Genomic DNA, 19,222 nt, shown 5'->3' with positions numbered 1-19,222 from the left:
TGAAGCTCAAGTTTCAGCATCCAGCTCCAGCAAGTACCCACAGATGCACATCTGGGCTGAGGAACGCAGTGAGGTGGCATGGACACTCTGTGCTGGTCTCTATCTATTCTGCCTGCCACAAACTGGCTGCTACACTCTCTTCTGAGTCTCTGAAACTCCCTTTCTGTCCCGGTTGATCTCCGTGTTGGTGAGGAGGCTTCCAAAGGTGAGGGAATCTTTCTTCTTTCACAGCTCCCTCTCAGGGGTACGTGTCCTGTGTCCATTCCTTTTTTCCTTTTTGTCCCACCTGGTTACATGGTGATCTTTTTTGCAATTTTGGTTTTATGAGATATTCTGCCAGCATTCAGCAGGTATTCTGTGAGAATTGTTCCACATGTAGATATGTTTATGATGTAAATATTTGTGGGAGGAGATAATCTCTTGTCCTTCTGTTCCGTTGTTTTGATTCAGCCCCGCATATATCCGTTGTTGTTTTTTTTAAATTTTATTGGAGTACAGTTGATTTACAATGCTGTGTTAGTTTCAGGTGTACAGTAAAATGATTCAGTTATACATATGCATATATTCATTTTTTTCAGATTCTTTTCGCTTATGGGTTATCATAGAATATTGAGTAGAGTTCCCTGTAAAATACAGTAGGTCTTTGTTGGTTATCTACCTTAGGTATTGTAGTGTGTGTATGTTAATCACAAGCTCCTGACTTATCCCTCTCCCCCACGTTTCCCCTTTGGTAAACATAAGTTTGTTTTTTGATATCTGTAAGTCTGTTTCTGTTTTGTAACTAAGTTCATTTGTATCATTTTTTAAAATTAGATTCCCCGTATGAGTGATATTTGTCTTTCTCTGCCTGATTTACTTCACTTTGTGTGATAATCTCAAGATCCACCCATGTTGCTGAAAATGACATTATTTAGATCTTTGTTATGGCTGAGTAATATTTGATTGTATACATGTATTACATCTGCTTTATCCATTCCTCTGTAGATGGACATTTAGGTTGCTTCCATGTCTTGGCTATTGTAAATAGTGCTGTAATGAACATTGGGATGCATGTATCTATTTGAATTATGGTTTTCTGCGGATATATGCCCAGGAGTGGAATTGCTGGATCATGTGGTAGTTCTATTTTTAGTTTGTTAAAGAACCTCCATACTGTTCTCCACAATGGTTGTACAAATTTACATTCCCACCAACAGTGTAGGAGGGTTCCCTTTTCTCCACACCCTCTCCAGCATTTACTGTTTGTTTTTGATGATGGCCATTCTGACTGGTGTGAGGTGATACCTCATTGTAGTTTTGATTTGCATTTCTCTAATAATTAGTGATGTTGAGCATCTTTTTCATATGATTTTTGGCCACTTGTATGTCTTCTTTGGAGAACTGTCTGTTTAGATCTCCTGCCCATTTTTTTTTTTTTTGATTTGGTTGTTTGTTTTTTTTACATAGAGCTGCATGAGCTATTTTGGAAATTAATCTCGGAATATTTTGGAAATTAATTCCTTATGGGTCACTTCATTAGCAAATATTTTCTCCCATTCTATGGGTTGTCTTTTCATTTTGTTTTTGGTTTCCTTTGCTGTGTAAAAGCTTTTGAGTTTAATTAGGTCTCATTTGTTTATTTTTGTTTTTATTTTTATTACTCTTGGAGGTGGATCCAAAAAGATATTGCTGTGATTTATGTCAAAGAGTGTTCTGCCTATGTTTTCCTCTAAGAGCTTTATAGTGTCCAGCTTTACATTTAGGTCTTTGATACATTTTGAGTTTATTTTTGTGTATGGTGTTAGAAAATGTTCTAATTTCATTCTTTTACATGTAGCTGTTCAGTTTTCCCAGCACCACTTATTGAAGAGACTGTCTTTCTCTATTGTATGTTCTGTCCTCTCTTGTCATAGATTAATTAACCATGGGTGTGTGAGTTTATTTCTGGGCTTTCTATCCTGTTCCATTGGTCTACGTTTCTGTTTTTGCACCAGTACCATACTGTTTTGATTATTGTAGCTTCGTAGTATAGTCTGAAGTCAGGGAGTCCAATTTTTCCAGCTCTGTTCTTCTTTCTCAAGATTGCTCTGGCTATTCGGTGTCTTTTGTATCTCCATACAAATCAAAAATTTTTTTGTTCTAGTTCTGTGAAAAATGCAATTGGTAATTTGATAGGGATTGCACTGAATCTGTAGACTGCCTTGGGAAGTATACTCATTTTGACAATATTGATTCTTCCAATCCAAGGACATGTTATATCTTTCCATCTGCTTATGTCATCTTTAATTTCTTTTATTAGCATCTTATAGTTTTCAGAGTACAAGTCTTTTGTCACCTTAGGTAGGTTTATTCCAGGGTATTTTATTCTGTTTGATGCATTGGTAAATGGGATTGTTTCTTTAATTTCTCTTTCTGATTTTGCATTGTTAGTGTACAGGAATGCAAGAGATTTCTGTGTATTAATTTTGTAGCCTGCAACTTTACCAAATTCATTGATGAACTCTAGTAGTCTTCTGGTAGCCTCTTTAGGATTTTCTATGTATAGTATCATGTCATTTACAAACAGTGACAATTTTACTTCTTTTTTTTCCAATTTGGATTCCTTTTGTTTCTTTTTCTTCTCTGATTGCCATGGCTAGGACTTCCAAAACCATGTCAAATAAAAATGGCAAGAGTGGACATCTTTGCCTTGTTTCTGATCTTAGAGGGAACACTTTCAGCTTTTCATCCTTGAGAATGTTAGCTATGTGTTTGTCATATATGGTCTTTGTTATGATGAGGTAATTTCCCTCTATGCCTGCTTTCTGGAGAGATTTTTATCATAAGTTGGTGTTGAATTTTCTCAAAAGTTTTTCTTCATTTATTGAGATGGTCATGTAGTTTTTATTCTCCAGTTTGTTAATGTGATGTATCACACTGACTGATTTGTGGATATTGAAGAATACTTGCAACCCTGGGATAAATCCCACTTGGTGAGTGATCATGGTGGATCATGGTGGATGATCCTTTTAATGTACTGTTGGATTCAGTTGCTAATGTTTTGTTGAGGATTCGTACATATATGTTCATCAGTGATATTGGCTTGTAGTTTTCTTTTTTGTGATATATTTGGTTTTGGTATCAGAGTGATGGTGACCTCACAGAACAAGTTTGGGAGTGTTTCTTCCTCTGCAATTTTTTGGAAGAACTTCAGAAGAATAGGTGTTAACTCTTTTCTAAATGTTTGATAGAATTCTCCCGTGAAGCCATCTGGTCCTGGACTTTTGTTTGTTGGAAGTTTTTAAATCACAGCTTCAATTTCAGTACTTGTGATTAGTCTCTTCATATTTTCTATGTCTTCCACAGGTTCAGTCTTGGAAGGTTGTGCCTTTCTAAGAATTTGTCCATTTCTTCCAGGTTGTCCATTTTATTGGCATAGAGTTTTTTGTAGTAGTCACTTATGATCCTTTGTATTTCTGTAGTGTCCATCGTAACTTCTCCTTTCTCATTTCTAATTTTTTTGGTTTGAGTACTCTCCTTTTTTTTTCTTGATGAGTCTGGCTAAATGTTTATCAATTTTGTTTATCTTCTCAAAGAACCAGCTTTTAGTTTCATTGATCTTTTCTATTGTTTTCTTCATCTCTATTTCATTTATTTCTGCTCTGATCTTTATGATTTCTTTCTACTAACTTTGGGCTTTTTTTTCTTCTTTCTCTAATTGCATTAGGTTGTTTATTTGAGATATTTTTGTTTCCTGAGGTAAGATTGTACAGTAAGTCCCCTACATATGAAACTTCAACTTGCGAACTTCCAAAGATGTCCAATCACATAAGTTAGTTCATGTGTCTGGTGTACACTGTCACTTGTGTGCATCCTCTACAAGTGGTTGCACTTTTGTGTACTTTATTGTACAGTCCTGTATAGAGTACAGTAGTACAGTATCTTTATTTCAAGCCCAGGATGTCCAGAAGCAAGTGTAAAAGCAGCGGTGATGTAGCTGGTACTGCTAAGAAGTGCCAAGCAATAACAATGGAAACAAAAGTGAAAATAATAGAGTGAGTCGAAAAGATGGTAGATATTGTTTGTTCTTATAACATGAATCATTCAATCATCAGCACAATTCTAAAGAAGAAGGAGAAGATCACAGAACATGTGAAGTCTGCTGTGCTGATGAGGTCAACAATATTGAAGAAAAGTGGAAAAGTGTTGGAGGATATAGAGAAAATTCTCAGTGTGTGGATGGAGGATCAGCATCAGTATAGAGTCCCACTCAACTTAATGCTGATTCAAGAGAAAGCTAAAAGCCTTTATGAAGACTTGAAGAAGAAACACAGTGAAGAATGAGAGGGCACAAATTTTAATGCCAGCTACAGCTGGTTTCATTGGTTCAAGGCTAGAGCCAACCTTCACAACTTAAAAGTTAGTGGCGAGGGGCTTCCCTGGTGGCACAATGGTTGAGAGTCCGCCTGCTGATGCAGGGGACACGGGTTCGTGCCCTGGTCCGGGAGGATCCCAAATGGCGCGGAGCGGCTGGGCCCATGAGCCATGGCCACTGAGCCTGTGCATCCAGAGCCTGTGCTCCACAGCAGGAGAGACCACAGTGGTGAGAGGCCCGCGTACCGCCAAAAATAAATAAATAAATAAAAAGTTAATGGCTAGGTAGCAAGTGCAGATATGGTAGCTACCTGGATATTTCCTGAAACACTTCGAGAAATTATTGATGAAGGTGTGTATTTACCTGAACAGGTTTTTAATGTGTATGAGACAGGACTGACTGCACTGGAAGAAGATGCCAGACCAAAGTTACATCAGTAAGGAGGAAAAGTTGATGCCAGGCTATAAAGCAGCAAAGGATAGGCTAACTCTGTTGTTTGGTGGCAATGCTTCTTCTGGTGATATGAAACTGAAGCCTCTTTTAGCTTATCATTCAGAGAACTCAAGAGCCCTTAAGACCAGCCAAGGGCTCTCTTTCTGTTGTGTGGACGAGTAACCCCAAAGCCTGGGTTATACAGGCCATTTTCCAGGACTGGTTTTTCCACCACTTTATCTTGGAGGTAGAGAAATATTGCTTGGAGAAGGAAGTCCCATTCAATATTCTTTTGCCACTCGGCAATGTTCTGGGTTACCCCCCATTCATGGATGACTTTCATCCCAATGTCAAAGTAGTGCATCTGCCACTGAACACCTGTACTACATTGCTCATCCAACGTATGGACCAGGGAGTTATAGCGACTTTCAAGAAATATTTACATCACATTTTCGTCAGGCAGTAAAGGCAAGTGACTAATAGGGACAACATTGTGACAATTTTGGAAGGACTATAATTTCTACAAGACCATAAAAAACATTGACTTTTCTTAGCGTGAGGTTATGGCCATCACCATGAATGGGGTTTGGAAGAAACCTTGCCTGTAATTTTTTCATGATATTTGTGGATTTGAAAATGTGGATGAGGAGTCCAAAGAGGTCTTCTGTAACTCTGTAACCCTCAGAGAGAAACCAGAGCTGGATCTGCAAGAGGATGACTTCATTGAACTCCTTACTGTGCAACACGAGGAGCTTACTAACAAAGACCTGATGGATCTGGGGGCCCAGAGAAAGGATGAAGAGAGACAAGAGGAAGAAGAAATAACTGAAGAACTGAGAGATTCACGGTGCAGGAAATGGCAAGGGGATTTTCTTTATTTGAGGAGGCACTGTTAATTTTTGAGGAACAGGACTTGAAATAAAACAATACATGAAGGCTGCAGTAGCTGTTCAAAATGCAATCTAGGGATACCATGTCATCTATGATGAGAAGAAAAGAGCTACTACCCAGACATCAATGGATCATTTTTTCAAGAGGGTCTATAGAATTGAATCCAGCAAGGAACTAGAACGTGTGCCATCAATGTCAGGCATGAGTGAAATTGCAGCTTGCCCTCCTTGCATTCCTGAGATAAACCCCACTTGATCATGGTGTATGATTCTTTTAATGTGCTGTTGGATTCTGTGTGCTAGTATTTTGTTGAGGATTTTTGCATCTATGTTCATCAGTAATATTGGCCTGTAGTTTTCTTTCTTTGTGACATCCTTGTCTGGTTTTGGTATCAGGGTGATGGTGGCCTCGTAGAATGAGTTTGGGAGTGTTCCTCCCTCTGCTATATTTTGGAAGAGTTTGAGAAGGATAGGTGTTAGCTCCTCTCTAAATGTTTCATAGAATTTGCCTGTGAGGCCATCTGGTCCTGGGCTTTTGTTTGTTGGAAGATTTTTTATCACAGTTTCAATTTCAGTGCTTGTGATTGGTCTGTTCATATTTTCTATTTCTTCCTGATTCAGTCTTGGCAGGTGGTGCATTTCTAAGAATTTGTCCATTTCTTCCAGGTTGTCCATTTTATTGGCATAGAGTCACTTGTAGTAATCTCTCATGATCTTTTGTATTTCTGCAGTGTCAGTTGTTACTTCTCCTTTTTCATTTCTAATTCTATTGATTTGAGTCTTCTCCCTTTTTTTCTTGATGAGTCTGGCTAATGGTCTTATCAATTTTGATAAGAGTCAATTTTTATAATGAGTCTTATCAATTTTGTTTATCTTCTCAAAGAACCAGCTTTTAGTTTTATTGATCTTTGTTATCGTTTCCTTCATTTCTTTTTCATTTATTTTTGATCTGATTTTTATGATTTCTTTCCTTCTGCTAACTTTGGGGGTTTTTTTGTTCTTCTTTCTCTAATTGCTTTAGGTGCAAGGTTAGGTTGTTTATTCGAGATGTTTCCTGTTTCTCAAGGTAGGATTGTATTGCTATAAACTTCCCTCTTAGAACTGCTTTTGCTGCATCCCATAGGTTTTGGGTCATTGTGTCTCCATTGTCATTTGTTTGTAGGTTTTCTTATTTCCTCTTTGACTTCTTCAGTGATCGATTCCTTATTAAGTAGTGTATTGTTTAGCATCCATGTGTTTGTATTTTTTACAGATCATCTCCTGTAATTGATATCTAGTCTCATAGCGTTGTGGTCAGAAAAGATACTTGATACAATTTCAATTTTCTTAAATTTACCACGGCTTGATTTGTGACCCAAGATATGATCTATCCTGGAGAATGTTCCATGAGTATTTGAGAAAAATGTGTATTCTGTTGTTTTTGGATGGAATGTAATATAAATATCAATTAAGTCCATCTTGTTTAATGTATCATTCAAAGCTTGTGTTTCCTTATTTATTTTCATTTTGGATGACCTGTCCATTGGTGAAAGTGGGCTGTTAAAGTCCCCTACTATGTATGTGTTATCATCGATTTCCCCTTTTATGGCTGTTAGTATTTGCCTTATGTATTGAGGTGCTCCTATGTTGGGTGAATAAATATTTACAATTGTTATATCTTCTTCTTGGATTGATCCCTTGATCATTATGTAGTATCCTTCTTTGTCTCTTCTAATAGTCTTTATTTTAAAGTCTATTTTGTCTGATATAAGAATTGCTACTCCAGCTTTCTTTTGGTTTCCATTTGCATGGAATATCTTTTTCCATCCCCTTACTTTCAGTCTGTATGTGCCTCTAGGTCTGAAGTGGGTCTCTTGTAGACAGCATATATATGGGTCTTGTTTTTGTAACCATTCAGCCAATCTGTGTCTTTTGGTGGGAGCATTTAGTCCATTTACATTTAATGTAATTATCGATATGTATGTTCCTATTCCCATTTTCTTCATTGTTTTGGGTTCGTTATTGTAGGTCTTTTCCTTCTCTTGTGTTTCTTGCCTAGAGACATTCCTTTAGCATTTGTTGTAAAGCTGGTTTGGTGGTGCTGAACTCTCTCAGCTTTTGCTTGTCTGTAAACGTTTTAATTTCTCCATCAAATCTGAATGAGATCTTTGCTGGTAGAGTAATCTTGGTTGCAGGTTTTTCTCCTTCATCACTTTAAATATGTCCTGCCAGTCCCTTCTGGCTTGCAGAGTTTCTGCTGAAAGATCAGCTGTTAACCTTATGGGGTTTCCCTTGTGTGTTATTTGTTGTTTTTCCCTTGCTGCTTTTAATGTTTTCTTTGTATTTAATTTTTGACATTTTGATTAATATGTGCCTTGGCATATTTCTCCTTCGATTTATGCTGTATGGGACTCTCTGTGCTTCGTGGACTTGATTAACTATTTCCTTTCCCATATTAGGGAAGTTTTCAACTATATTCTCTTCAAATATTTTCTCAGTCCCTTTCTTTTTCTCTTCTTCTTCTGGAAACCCTATAATTCAAATGTTGGTGCATTTAATGTTGTCCCAGAGGTCTCTGAGACTGTCCTCAGTTCTTTTCATTCTTTTCTCTTTATTCTGCTCTGCAGTAGTTATTTCCACTATTTTATCTTCCAGGTCACTTATCCGTTCCTCTGCCTCAGTTATTCTGCTATTGATCCCATCTAGAGTGTTTTTAGTTTCATTTATTGTGTTGTTCACCGTTGCTTGTTTCATCTTTAGTTCTTCTAGGTCCTTGTTAAATGTTTCTTGCATTTTGCCTATTCTATTTCCAATATTTTGGATCATCTTTACTATCATTATTCTGAATTCTTTTTCAGGTAGACTGCCTATTTCCTCTTCATTTGTTAGGTCTGGTGGGCTTTTATCTTGCTCCTTCACCTGCTGTGTGTTTTTCTGTCTTCTCATTTTGCTTATGTTACTGTGTTTGGGGTCTCCTTTTTGCAGGCTGCAGGTTCGTAGTTCCCATTGTTTTTGGTGTCTGTCCCCAGTGGCTAAGGTTGGTTCAGTGGGTTGTGTAGGCTTCCTGGTGGAGGGGACTAGTGCCTGTGTTCTGGTGGTCAAGGCTGGATCTTGTCTTTCTGGTGAGCAGGTCCACGTCTGGTGGTGTGTTTTGGGGTGTCTGTGGACTTATTATGATTTTATGCAGCCTCTCTGCTAATGGGTGGCGTTGTGTTCCTGTCTTGCTAGGTGCGTGGCATAGGGTGTCCAGCACTGTAGCTTGCTGGTCGTTGAGTGAAGCTGGGTGTTGGTGTTGAGATGGAGATCTCTGGGAGATTTTTGCTGTTTGATATTATGTGGAGATGGGAGGTCTCTTGTGGACCAGTGTCCTGAAGTTGGCTCTCCCACCTCAGAGGCACAGCACTGACTCCTGGCTGCAGCGCCAAGAGCCTTTCTTCCACACGTCTCAGAATAAAAGGGAGAGAAAGTAGAAAGAAAGAATTAGTAGAAGTAGAAAGAAAGAAAGAAGGAAAGGAGGGAGGGAGGGAGGAAGGAAGGAAGGAAGGAGGGAAGGAAGGAAAGAAAGAAAGAAGATAAAGTAAAATAAAATAAAGTAAGATAAAATAAAATAAAGTTATTAAAATAAAAAATAATTATTAAGAAAAAAATTAAAAAACGAACAAAAAACGGACGGATAGAACCTTAGGACAAATAGTGGAAGCAAAGCTATACAGACGAAATCTCACACAGAAGCATACACATACACACTCACAAAAAGAGGAAAAGGGGAAAAAAATCATAAATCTTGCTCCCAAAATCCACCTTCTCAATTTGGGATGATTCGTTGTCTGTGCATGTATTCCACAGATGCAGGGTACATCAAGTTGATTGTGGAGCTTTAATCTGCTGCTTCTGAGGCTGCTGGGAGAGATTTCCCTTTCTCTTCTTTGTTCTCACAGCTCCCGGGGCTCAGATTTGGATTTGGCTCTGCCTCTGCGTGTAGGTCGCGTGTTCTTCGCTCAGACAGGACGGGGTTAAAGGAGCATCTGCTTCGGGGACTCTGGCTCACTGAGGCCGGGGATAGGGAGGGGTAAGGGATGTGGGGCGAGACTGCGGTGGCAGAGGCCAGTGTGACGGTGCAGCAGCCTGAGGCACGCCATGCGTTCTCCCGGGGAAATTGTCCCTGCATCCCGGGACCCTGGCAGTGGCGGGCTGCACAGGCTCCCCGGAAGGGGGTTGTGGATAGTGACCTGCACTCTCACACAGGCTTCTTGGTGCCGGCAGCAGCAGCCTTAGTGTCTCATGCCCATCTCTGGTGTCCGCGCTTTTAGCCGCGGCTCGTGTCTGTCTCTGGAGCTCCTTTAAGCAGCGTTCTTAATCCCCTCTCCTCGCGCACCAGGAAACAAAGAGGGAAGAAAAAGTCTCCTGCCTCTTCAGCAGGTCCAGACATTTCCCCGGACTCCCTCCCGGCTAGCCGTGGTGCACTAACCCCCTGCAGGCTGTGTTCACGCCGCCAACCCCAGTCCTCTCCCTGCGCTCCGACCGAAGCCCGAGGCTCAGCCCCCAGCCCCGCCCGCCCCAGCGAGTGAGCAGACAAGCCTCTCGGGCTGGTGAGTGCCGGACAGTACTGATCCTCTGTGCGGGAATCTCTCCACTTTGCCCTCCACACCCCTGTTGCTGTGCTCTCCTCCGCGGCTCCTAAGCTTTCCCCCTCCACCACCCGCAGTCTCCACCGGCGAAGGAGCTTCCTAGTGTGTGGAAACATTTCCTCCTTCACAGCTCCTTCCCACTGGTGCAGGTCCCGTCCCTATTCTTTTGTCTCTGCTTTTTCTTTTTTCTTTTGCCCTACCCAGGTACGTGGGGACTTTCTTGCCTTTGGGGAGGTCTGAGGTCTTCTGCCAGCGTTCAGTAGGTGTTCTGTAGTTGTTCCACGTGTAGATGTATTTCTGGTGTATCTGCTAGTGTTGGAGGGTCTCCTGCAGAGTCAGAGGGTGGCTGTGTCTCTCCATGAGGACAAGGACACTGGCAGCAGAAGTTCTGGGGAGTACTCTTTGGTGTGAGCCCTCCCAGAGTCTTCCACTAGCCCCAACAAAGAGCCCGGGTAAGCTCCAGTGTTGGGTTGCCTCAGGCCAAACAACCTTAGGGCCCTTCTATACACTTTTTCTTCATGGAGGAAGCACCAGTGAAATAAATAAAGATCTAATTAAAGGTAAATACATGGCCAAGTATAAAAGCTAGTATTAATATAACAACATTTTGCAACTATACTTTTTGTTTTCAATTATATTTAAGAGATCAATTCATTACAAAATTAGCCCAAAAGCTAGTATTATTTTATTTTAGTCTTTTTTCAAATTAATTTTTATTGCATTATAGGTGCTTTACAATGTTCTGTTAGTATCTGCTGTACAGCAATGTGAATCAGCTATACATATACATATATCCCATCTTTTTTGGATTTCCTTCCCATTTAGGTCACCACAGAGCACTAAGTAGAGTTCCCTGTGCTATACAGTAGGTACTCATTAGTTATCTATTTTATCCATAGTAGTGTATATATGTCAATTCCAGTCTCCCAAATCATTCCACCACCACCCTTTCCCACTTGGTATCCATATGATTTTTCTTTATGTCTGTGTTTCTATTTCTACTTTGCAAATAAGATCATCTATACCATTTTTCTAGATTCCAGATATATAAGTTAATATATGATACTTGTTTTTCTCTTTCTTTGTTACTCTTATAATATTTCATTTATATGTTTTTCTCTTTCTGACTTACCTCACTCTCTATGACAGACTCTAGCTCTATCCACATCTCTGCAAATGACACAATTTTGTTCCTTTTTAAGGCTGAGTAATATTCCATCATATATATATACCACATTTTTTTAAACAACTTTATTGGAGTATAATTGCTTTACAATAGTGTGTTAGTTTCTGCTGTATAACAGGGTGAATCAGCTATACATATACATACATCCTCATATCTCCTCCCTCTTGTGTCTCCCTCCCAACCTCCCTATCCCACCCCTCTAGGTGGACACAAAGCACCGAGCTCATCTCCCTGTGCTATGCAGCTGCTTCCCACTAGCTATCTATTATAAATTTGGTAGTGAATATATGTCCATGCCACTCTCTCACTTCATTCCAGCTTACCCTTCCCCATCCCCATGTCCTCAAGTCCATTTGCTACGTCTGTGTCTTTATTCCTGTCCTGCCCCTAGGTTCGTCAGAACCATTATTTTTTTTTAGATGCCATATATATGTGTTAGTATACATTATTTGTTTTTCTCTTTCTGAGTTACTTCATTCTGTATGACAGTCTCTAGTTCCATCCACCTCACTACAAATAACTCAAGTTCATTTCTTTTTAAGGCTGAGTAATATTCCACTGTATATATGTGCCACATCTTCTTTATCCATTCATTTGTCGATGGACACTTAGGTTGCTTCCATGTCCTGGCTATTGTAAATAGAGCTGCAATGAACATTGTGGTACATGATGCTTTTTGAATGATGGTTTTCTCAGGGTATATGCCCAGTAGTGGGATTGCTGAGTCATATGTTAGTTCTATTTTTAGTTTTTTAAGGAACCGCCATACTATTCTCCATAGTGGCTGTATCAGTTAACATTCCCACCAATAGTGCAAGAGGGTTCCCTTTTCTCCACACCCTCTCCAGCATTTGTTGTTTGTAGATTTTCTAATGATGCCCTTTCTAACTGGTGTGAGGTGATACATGTATGGAGGCTAAACATTATGCTACTAAATAACTAAGAGATCACTGAAGAAATCAAAGAGGAAATCAAAAAATACCTAGAAACAAATGACAATGAAAACACAACAACCCAAAACCTATGGGATGCAGCAAAAGCAGTTCTAAGAGGAAAGTTTATAGCATTACAATGCTACCTCAAGAAACAAGAAAAATCTCAAATAAATAAACTAACCTTACACCTAAAGCAATTAGAGGAAGAAGAACAAACAACACCCAAAGTTAACAGAAGGAAACAAATCATGAAGATCAGATCAGAAATAAATGAAAAAGAAATGAAGGAAACGATAACAAATATCAATAAAACTGAAAGCTGGCTCTTTGAGAAGACAAACCAAATTGATAAACCATTAGCCAGGCACATCAAGAAAAAAAGGGAGAAGACTCAACTCAACAGAATTAGAAATGAAAAAGGAAAAGTAACAACTGACACTGCAGAAACACAAAGGATCATGAGAGATTACTACAAGCAACTCTATGCCAATAAAATGGACAGCCTGGAAGAAATGGACAAATTCTTAGAAAAGCACAACCTTCCAAGACTGAACCAGGAAGAAATAGAAAATATAAACAGACAAATCACAAGCACTGAAATTGAAACTGTGATTAAAAATCTTCCAATAAACCAAAGCCCAGGACCAGATGGATTCACAGACAATTTCTATCAAACATTTAGAGAAGAGCTAAAGCATATCCTTCTCAAACTCTTCCAAAATATAGCAGAGGGAGGAACACTCCCAAACTCATTCTATGAGGCCACCATCACCCCGATACCAAAACCAGACAAAGATACTACAAAAAAAGAAAATTACAGACCAATATCACTGTTGAACATAGATGCAAAAATCCTCAACAAAATACTAGCAAACAGAATCCAGTAGCACATTAAAAGGATCATACACCATGATCAAGTGGAGTTTATCCCAGGAATGCAAGGATTCTTCAATATACACAAATCAATCAACGTGATACACCATATTAACAAACTGAAGGAGAGAAACCATATAATCATCTCAATAGATGCAGAAAAAGCTATTGACAATATTCAACACCTATTTATGATAAAAACTCTTCAGAAAGTAGGTGTAGAGGAAATTACCTCAACATAACAAAGGCCATATATGACATATCTACAGCCAACATCATTCTCAATGGTGAAAAACAGAAAACATTTCCACTAAGATCAGGAACAAGACAAGGTTGCCCACTCTCACCACTGTTATTCAACATAGTTTTGGAAGTTTTAGCCACAGCAATCAGAGAAGAAAAAGAAATAAAAGTAATCCAAATTGGAAAAGAAGAAGTGAATCTGTCACTGTTCACAGATGACATGATACTATACATAGAGAATCCTAAAGATGCTACCAGAAAACTACTAGAGCTAATCAATGAATTTGGTAAAGTAGCAGGTTACAAAATTAATGCACAGAAACCTCTTGCATTCCTATACACTAATGATGAAAAATCTGAAAGAGAAATTAAGGAAACACTTCCATTTACCATTGAAACAAAAAGAATAAAATACCTAGGAATAAACCTACATAAGGAGACAAAAACCTGTATGCAGAAAAGTATAAGACACTGATGAAAGAAATTAAAGATGATACAAACAGATAAAGAGATATACCATGTTCTTGGATTGGAAGAATCAACATTGTGAAAATGACTATATTACCCAAAGCAATCTACAGATTCAATGCAATCTTTATCAAACTACCAATGGCATTTTTCATAGAGCAAGAACCAAAAAATTTCACAATTTGTATGGAAACGCAAAAGACCCTGAATAGCCAAAGAAGTCTGAGAAAGAAAAATGGAGGTGGAGGAAACAGGCTCCGTGACTTCAGACTATACTACAAAGCTACAGTAATCAAGACTGTATAGTACTGGTGCAAAAACAGGAATATAGATCAATAGAACAGGATAGAAAGCCCAGAGGTAAAGCCACACACGTATGGTCACCTTATCTTTGATAAAAGAGGCAAGAATATACAATGGAGAAAAGACAGCCTCTTCAATAAGTGGTACTAGGAAAACTGGACCGCTACGTGTAAAAGAATGAAATTAGAACACTCCCTAACACCATATAAAAAAATAAACTCAAAATGGATTAAAGATCTAATGTAAGGCCAGACACTATCAAACTCTTAGAGGAAAACATAGGCAGAACACTCTACAACATAAATCACAGCAAGATCCTTTTTGACCCACCTCCTAGAAAAATGGAAATAAAAACAAAAATAAGCAAATGGAACCTAGTGAAACTTAAAAGCTTTTGCGTAGCAAAGGAAACCATAAACAAGGTGAAAAGACAACCATCCGAATGGAAGAAAATATTTGCAAACAAGGCTGCTGACAAAGGATTAATCTCCAAAATGTGCAAGCAATTCATGCAGCTCAATATCAAAAAACAAACAACCCAATCCAAAAATGGGCAGAAGACCTAAATAGATATTTCTCCAAAGAAGATACACAGATTGCCAACAAACACATGAAAGTATGCTCAACCTCACTAATCATTAGAGAAATGCAAATCAAAACTACAATGAGTCAGAATGGCCACACCAGTCAGAATGGCCATCATCAAAAAATCTACAAATAATAAATGCTGGACAGGGTGTGGAGAAAAGGGAACCCTTTTGCACTGTTAGTGGGAATGTAACTTGATACAGCCATTATGGAGAACAGTATGGAGGTTTCTTAAAAAACTAAAAATAGAACTACCATATGATCCAGCAATCCCACTACTGGGCATATACCCTGAGAAAACTATCATTCAAAAAGCCTCATGGGGCTTCCCTGGTGGCGCAGTGGTTGAGAGTCCGCCTGCCGATGCAGGGGACACGGGTTCGTGCCCCAGTCCGGGAAGATCCCGCATGCTGCGGAGCGGCTTGGCCCATGAGCCATGGCCGCTGGGCCTGCGCGTCCGAAGCCTGTGCTCCGCAACGGGAGAGACCACAACAGTGAGAGGCCTGCATACTGAAAAACAAACAAACAAACAAACAAACAAAAAGCATCATGTACCGCAATGTTCATTGCAGCACTATTTACAATAGCCAGGACATAGAAGCAACCTAAGTGTCCATTGATAGATGAATGGATAAAGAAGATGTGGCTCATGTATACAATGGAATATTACTCAGCCATAAAAATAAATGAAATTAAGTTATTTGTAGTGAGGTGGATGGACCTAGAGTCTGTCATACAGAGTGAAGTAAGTCAGAAAGAGAAAAACAAATACCATATGCTAGCACCTATATATGGAATCATAAAAAAAAAGTGGTTCTGAAGAACCTAGGGGTAGGACAGGTATAAAGATGTAGACATAGAGAAGGGACTTGAAGACACATTGAGGAGGAAGTGTAAGCTGAGACGAAGTGAGAGAGTGGCATTGACATATGTACACTACCAAATGTAAAATAGATAGCTAGTGGTAAGTAGCTGCATAGCATAGGGAGATCAGCTCATGCTTTTTGACCACCTAGTTGCCTGGGATAGGGAGGGTGGGAGGGAGGCACAGGAGGCAGGTTATATAGGGATATATGTATACATATAGCTGATTCACTTTGTTTTTCAGCAGCAACAAACACAAGAGTATAAGGCAAGTATGCTCCAATAAAGATGTTAAAAAAATACCTGCCCCCCAAAACAAAACAAACAAAAGAAACCAAATGAAATTCTGACATATAGTACAACACGAGTGAATCTTGGAGACATTATGCTAAGTGAAATAAGCCAGTCACAGAAAGACAGATACTGTATTACTCCAGTTATATCAAGTACTTTGAGTAGTAAAAATCCTAGAGAGAGAAAATAGAATAATGTTTACCAGGGGCTGGGAAAATGGGGCTTGGGGAGTTATTGTTTAACGACTATAGACTTTCAGTTTTATAAGATGACAACTATTCTGGAGATGGATGGTGGTGATGGTTGCATGCAACGTGATTGTACTTAATACCATTGGGCTATGTACTTTAAAATGGTTAAGATAGTAAATATTACATTATGCGTATTTTACCACAATTAAAGAAATTGAAAAAAAAAGTGCTTCTGTACCCATTTTCAAACCAATTTTCAGAATGGGGGTTCAATTCTCTTTGTGGACCTCCTTGATCAAATACCATCCCCTTACAGAAATGGTGGTCTGTAGATGCAGAGAACAAAGATAGTTTCCATCCAGGAGCCTACAAACAATTATCATTGGAAGAGATTATTTCATATTTATAGAACCCTACAGTAAGGGCATTAAAACTCAGCAGGTAGGAGTGAATTTAGTCCCACAGCACAGGTCTTTATCAGATAAAAATAACTATAGTCAAAACTGAGGTTTTTGTGTAGACATGTTTCCCTTAGAAACATCAGAATCACTGGCAGCTTTTGGTACACTTATAGACTCGGGCTTGGGAATCTGGGTTTTGCAACCACTCCAGATGTTTCTTGTGTATGTCAAATTTTGAAGATCACTTCTGAACAAGAGTTAACAACACTACTTTGTTTATGTGAAGCTAAAATCTGTGATTCTTTCACAGCTGAGACAATGCAGATTAGTTAAAAATTTTTTTTTCAATTAAAATTCACATCTTTTTGGAGTTTCCCTTAATCTTGTCCCTGAAAAGTGGAGTGCAAATCCAGTGATTATAATGTAGCTATTAGGGGTTATGTTTTCCCACCATATGACTTATTTTTCAGAGCCTGAAGAATCCAGTAAAGGAGGAGTGAACAGAAATTGTGTGATTTCAGCAGATTATTGTTTAGTTCTGATGAAAAATTTATTTCCACACCTCATGTCTTTGTAATTTACAGTTCATAGAATCCATTGAAATCTATTAATGGACTAAATTGTCATTGTGTCATTCATCTAATTACTGAAAGCATATTTTGTGCTGGGCACTCTGCTAAGATGAAAGCTAATAGCATCTCATTAAAACCTGAAAACAAGCCTTGAGGTAGGATTTATTATTTTACCTATAACACTCATACAATAACTTAAAATGTGAGTTAGCCAGGTTAAGCTCCTTGCAAAGGTCACATAGGTAGTCAATTGCAGAGATGGAAAAATTTGAAAGTAAAGATGTGTCTTAAATGTTTAATATATAAAATATAAAAATATTTTAGACACTTTGACTAAATGCTTTTCCATATTCTTATAATAAAAAAAATTAGAGATATCATAGAGAAGCATTTTAACATAAGAATAATCAAGTATTTGCCTGGAGGCTCATGCAATAATGATACATTTAATATTTAATTATTTATTGAACTTTTATTTTGAAAAAATAATCTGAATTACAGAGAAAGTTTGATTTCAATGAAATATCATGTATCTTTCACTTAGACTTACTCCTGGTGGTATTTTGGGACATTTGCTTTCTCTTCTTATAAATAGATGTATAAGTTTTTTATTTACATTCTAATTCTGATTATTATTTGGTGGCGTAGGTAGCAGAGGCCATGACTTTCATCACGAAACACATCAGCACGTATCTTACGATCCAGACACCTTCCTACCTTTCCTTCTTGGAAGGGAGCTGCCTTCCCTAGATCTCCCTCATTCCCATGACTGCTCCTTCCTCCAGCTCTGGCTCCTGGTCCATCACTCTACTAAATCTGGGCTGGATTTACCCCAGATTTAGTAGAGATAATTGTAAGTGTGATAAACAGTGAATTGTGATCAGTATGGGTATCATCTGTTGTCTTCCTAGTTTGAGGTGGTTACTGGGAAACACTTGTAGCTTCCCCTCATATCCATTTTTCCCTTCTCCCATAGTCATAGAACCTTTGCTTGTCTGCTGTGTACATGTTTTCCCAGAATACTCATGGTAATTCCAGCTTCTCCTATGGCTGTATATGGTAATTTAATAACTTAAGAGTTATTGTTTTTTAAGTAGAAGTGATGAGTTCTTAAAGGAAAGGCCTACACTTCTTGCCCTTCTCTAATTTGCTCTTATTACAATGAATGATGGCACACCATCTTGGAACTTGGGCTGCTCCTTATATTTGGCTGAGCTTATGATGGAAGGGTTCTGAGTTACAGTTCTTTTTTTAAGGGAATACTTTATTTTATTTATTTTTGAAGTATATTCATTTACAATACTATATTAGTTTCAGGTGTACAGCACAGTGATTCCATATTTTTATAGATTATACTCCATTTAAAGTTACTATAAAAGAATGGCTATATATGCTGTACAATATATTGGGCTACAATATTTTATGAAACAAATCTCTACCCTACTAGTTGTGGACTACTAATCCTAGAATTTATGTAAGAGATTAAATTGTCTATGCATCTTTTTTTCCCTATTTCTCACAGCTAAACCTAATCCTAACTGATATAGTTAATCTATTATTACTTTGAGAGCAGGAACCATAGTTTATAAATAATTTTATCCCAGGAAACAAACACAATTTCAGGTACATAATAGATGCTCATCCAATGCATTTAAATAAATAAAAGACAGTATTAATAGAAGGAAAACATGAAATCCTACCATTCAAAAAATACTAGGTTACCAGGAGCCCTTGATGGAACACTGTTTATGCAAGAAAAGAGCCTGGTATCAAAACTACTGAGTGGTTTGTGGAGTGAGAGCCTTACCCTGCAGAAATAACAGGAACCAATGTTGTCACACTAATACATTAGAGAAGGTATTGTTGGTATAGGAGAGTCAATAGAAAGCCCCTTTACATTATTGATTGAAGAATATATATATATATACATACATATATATGTATGTATGTGTGTGTGTGTGTGTGTGTATATATATATATATATATATGACCCTAAGAATGACTCATGGATCTTTGCCCTGGCCGTGCTTCTGAGCAGCACT

This window comes from Mesoplodon mirus (assembly GCF_964341445.2).
Source record: "Mesoplodon mirus genome assembly, chromosome: 3".
NCBI lineage: Eukaryota > Metazoa > Chordata > Mammalia > Artiodactyla > Ziphiidae > Mesoplodon > Mesoplodon mirus.
The sequence above is the reverse complement of the archived record's forward strand: the minus strand, read 5'-3'. Positions refer to the sequence as shown.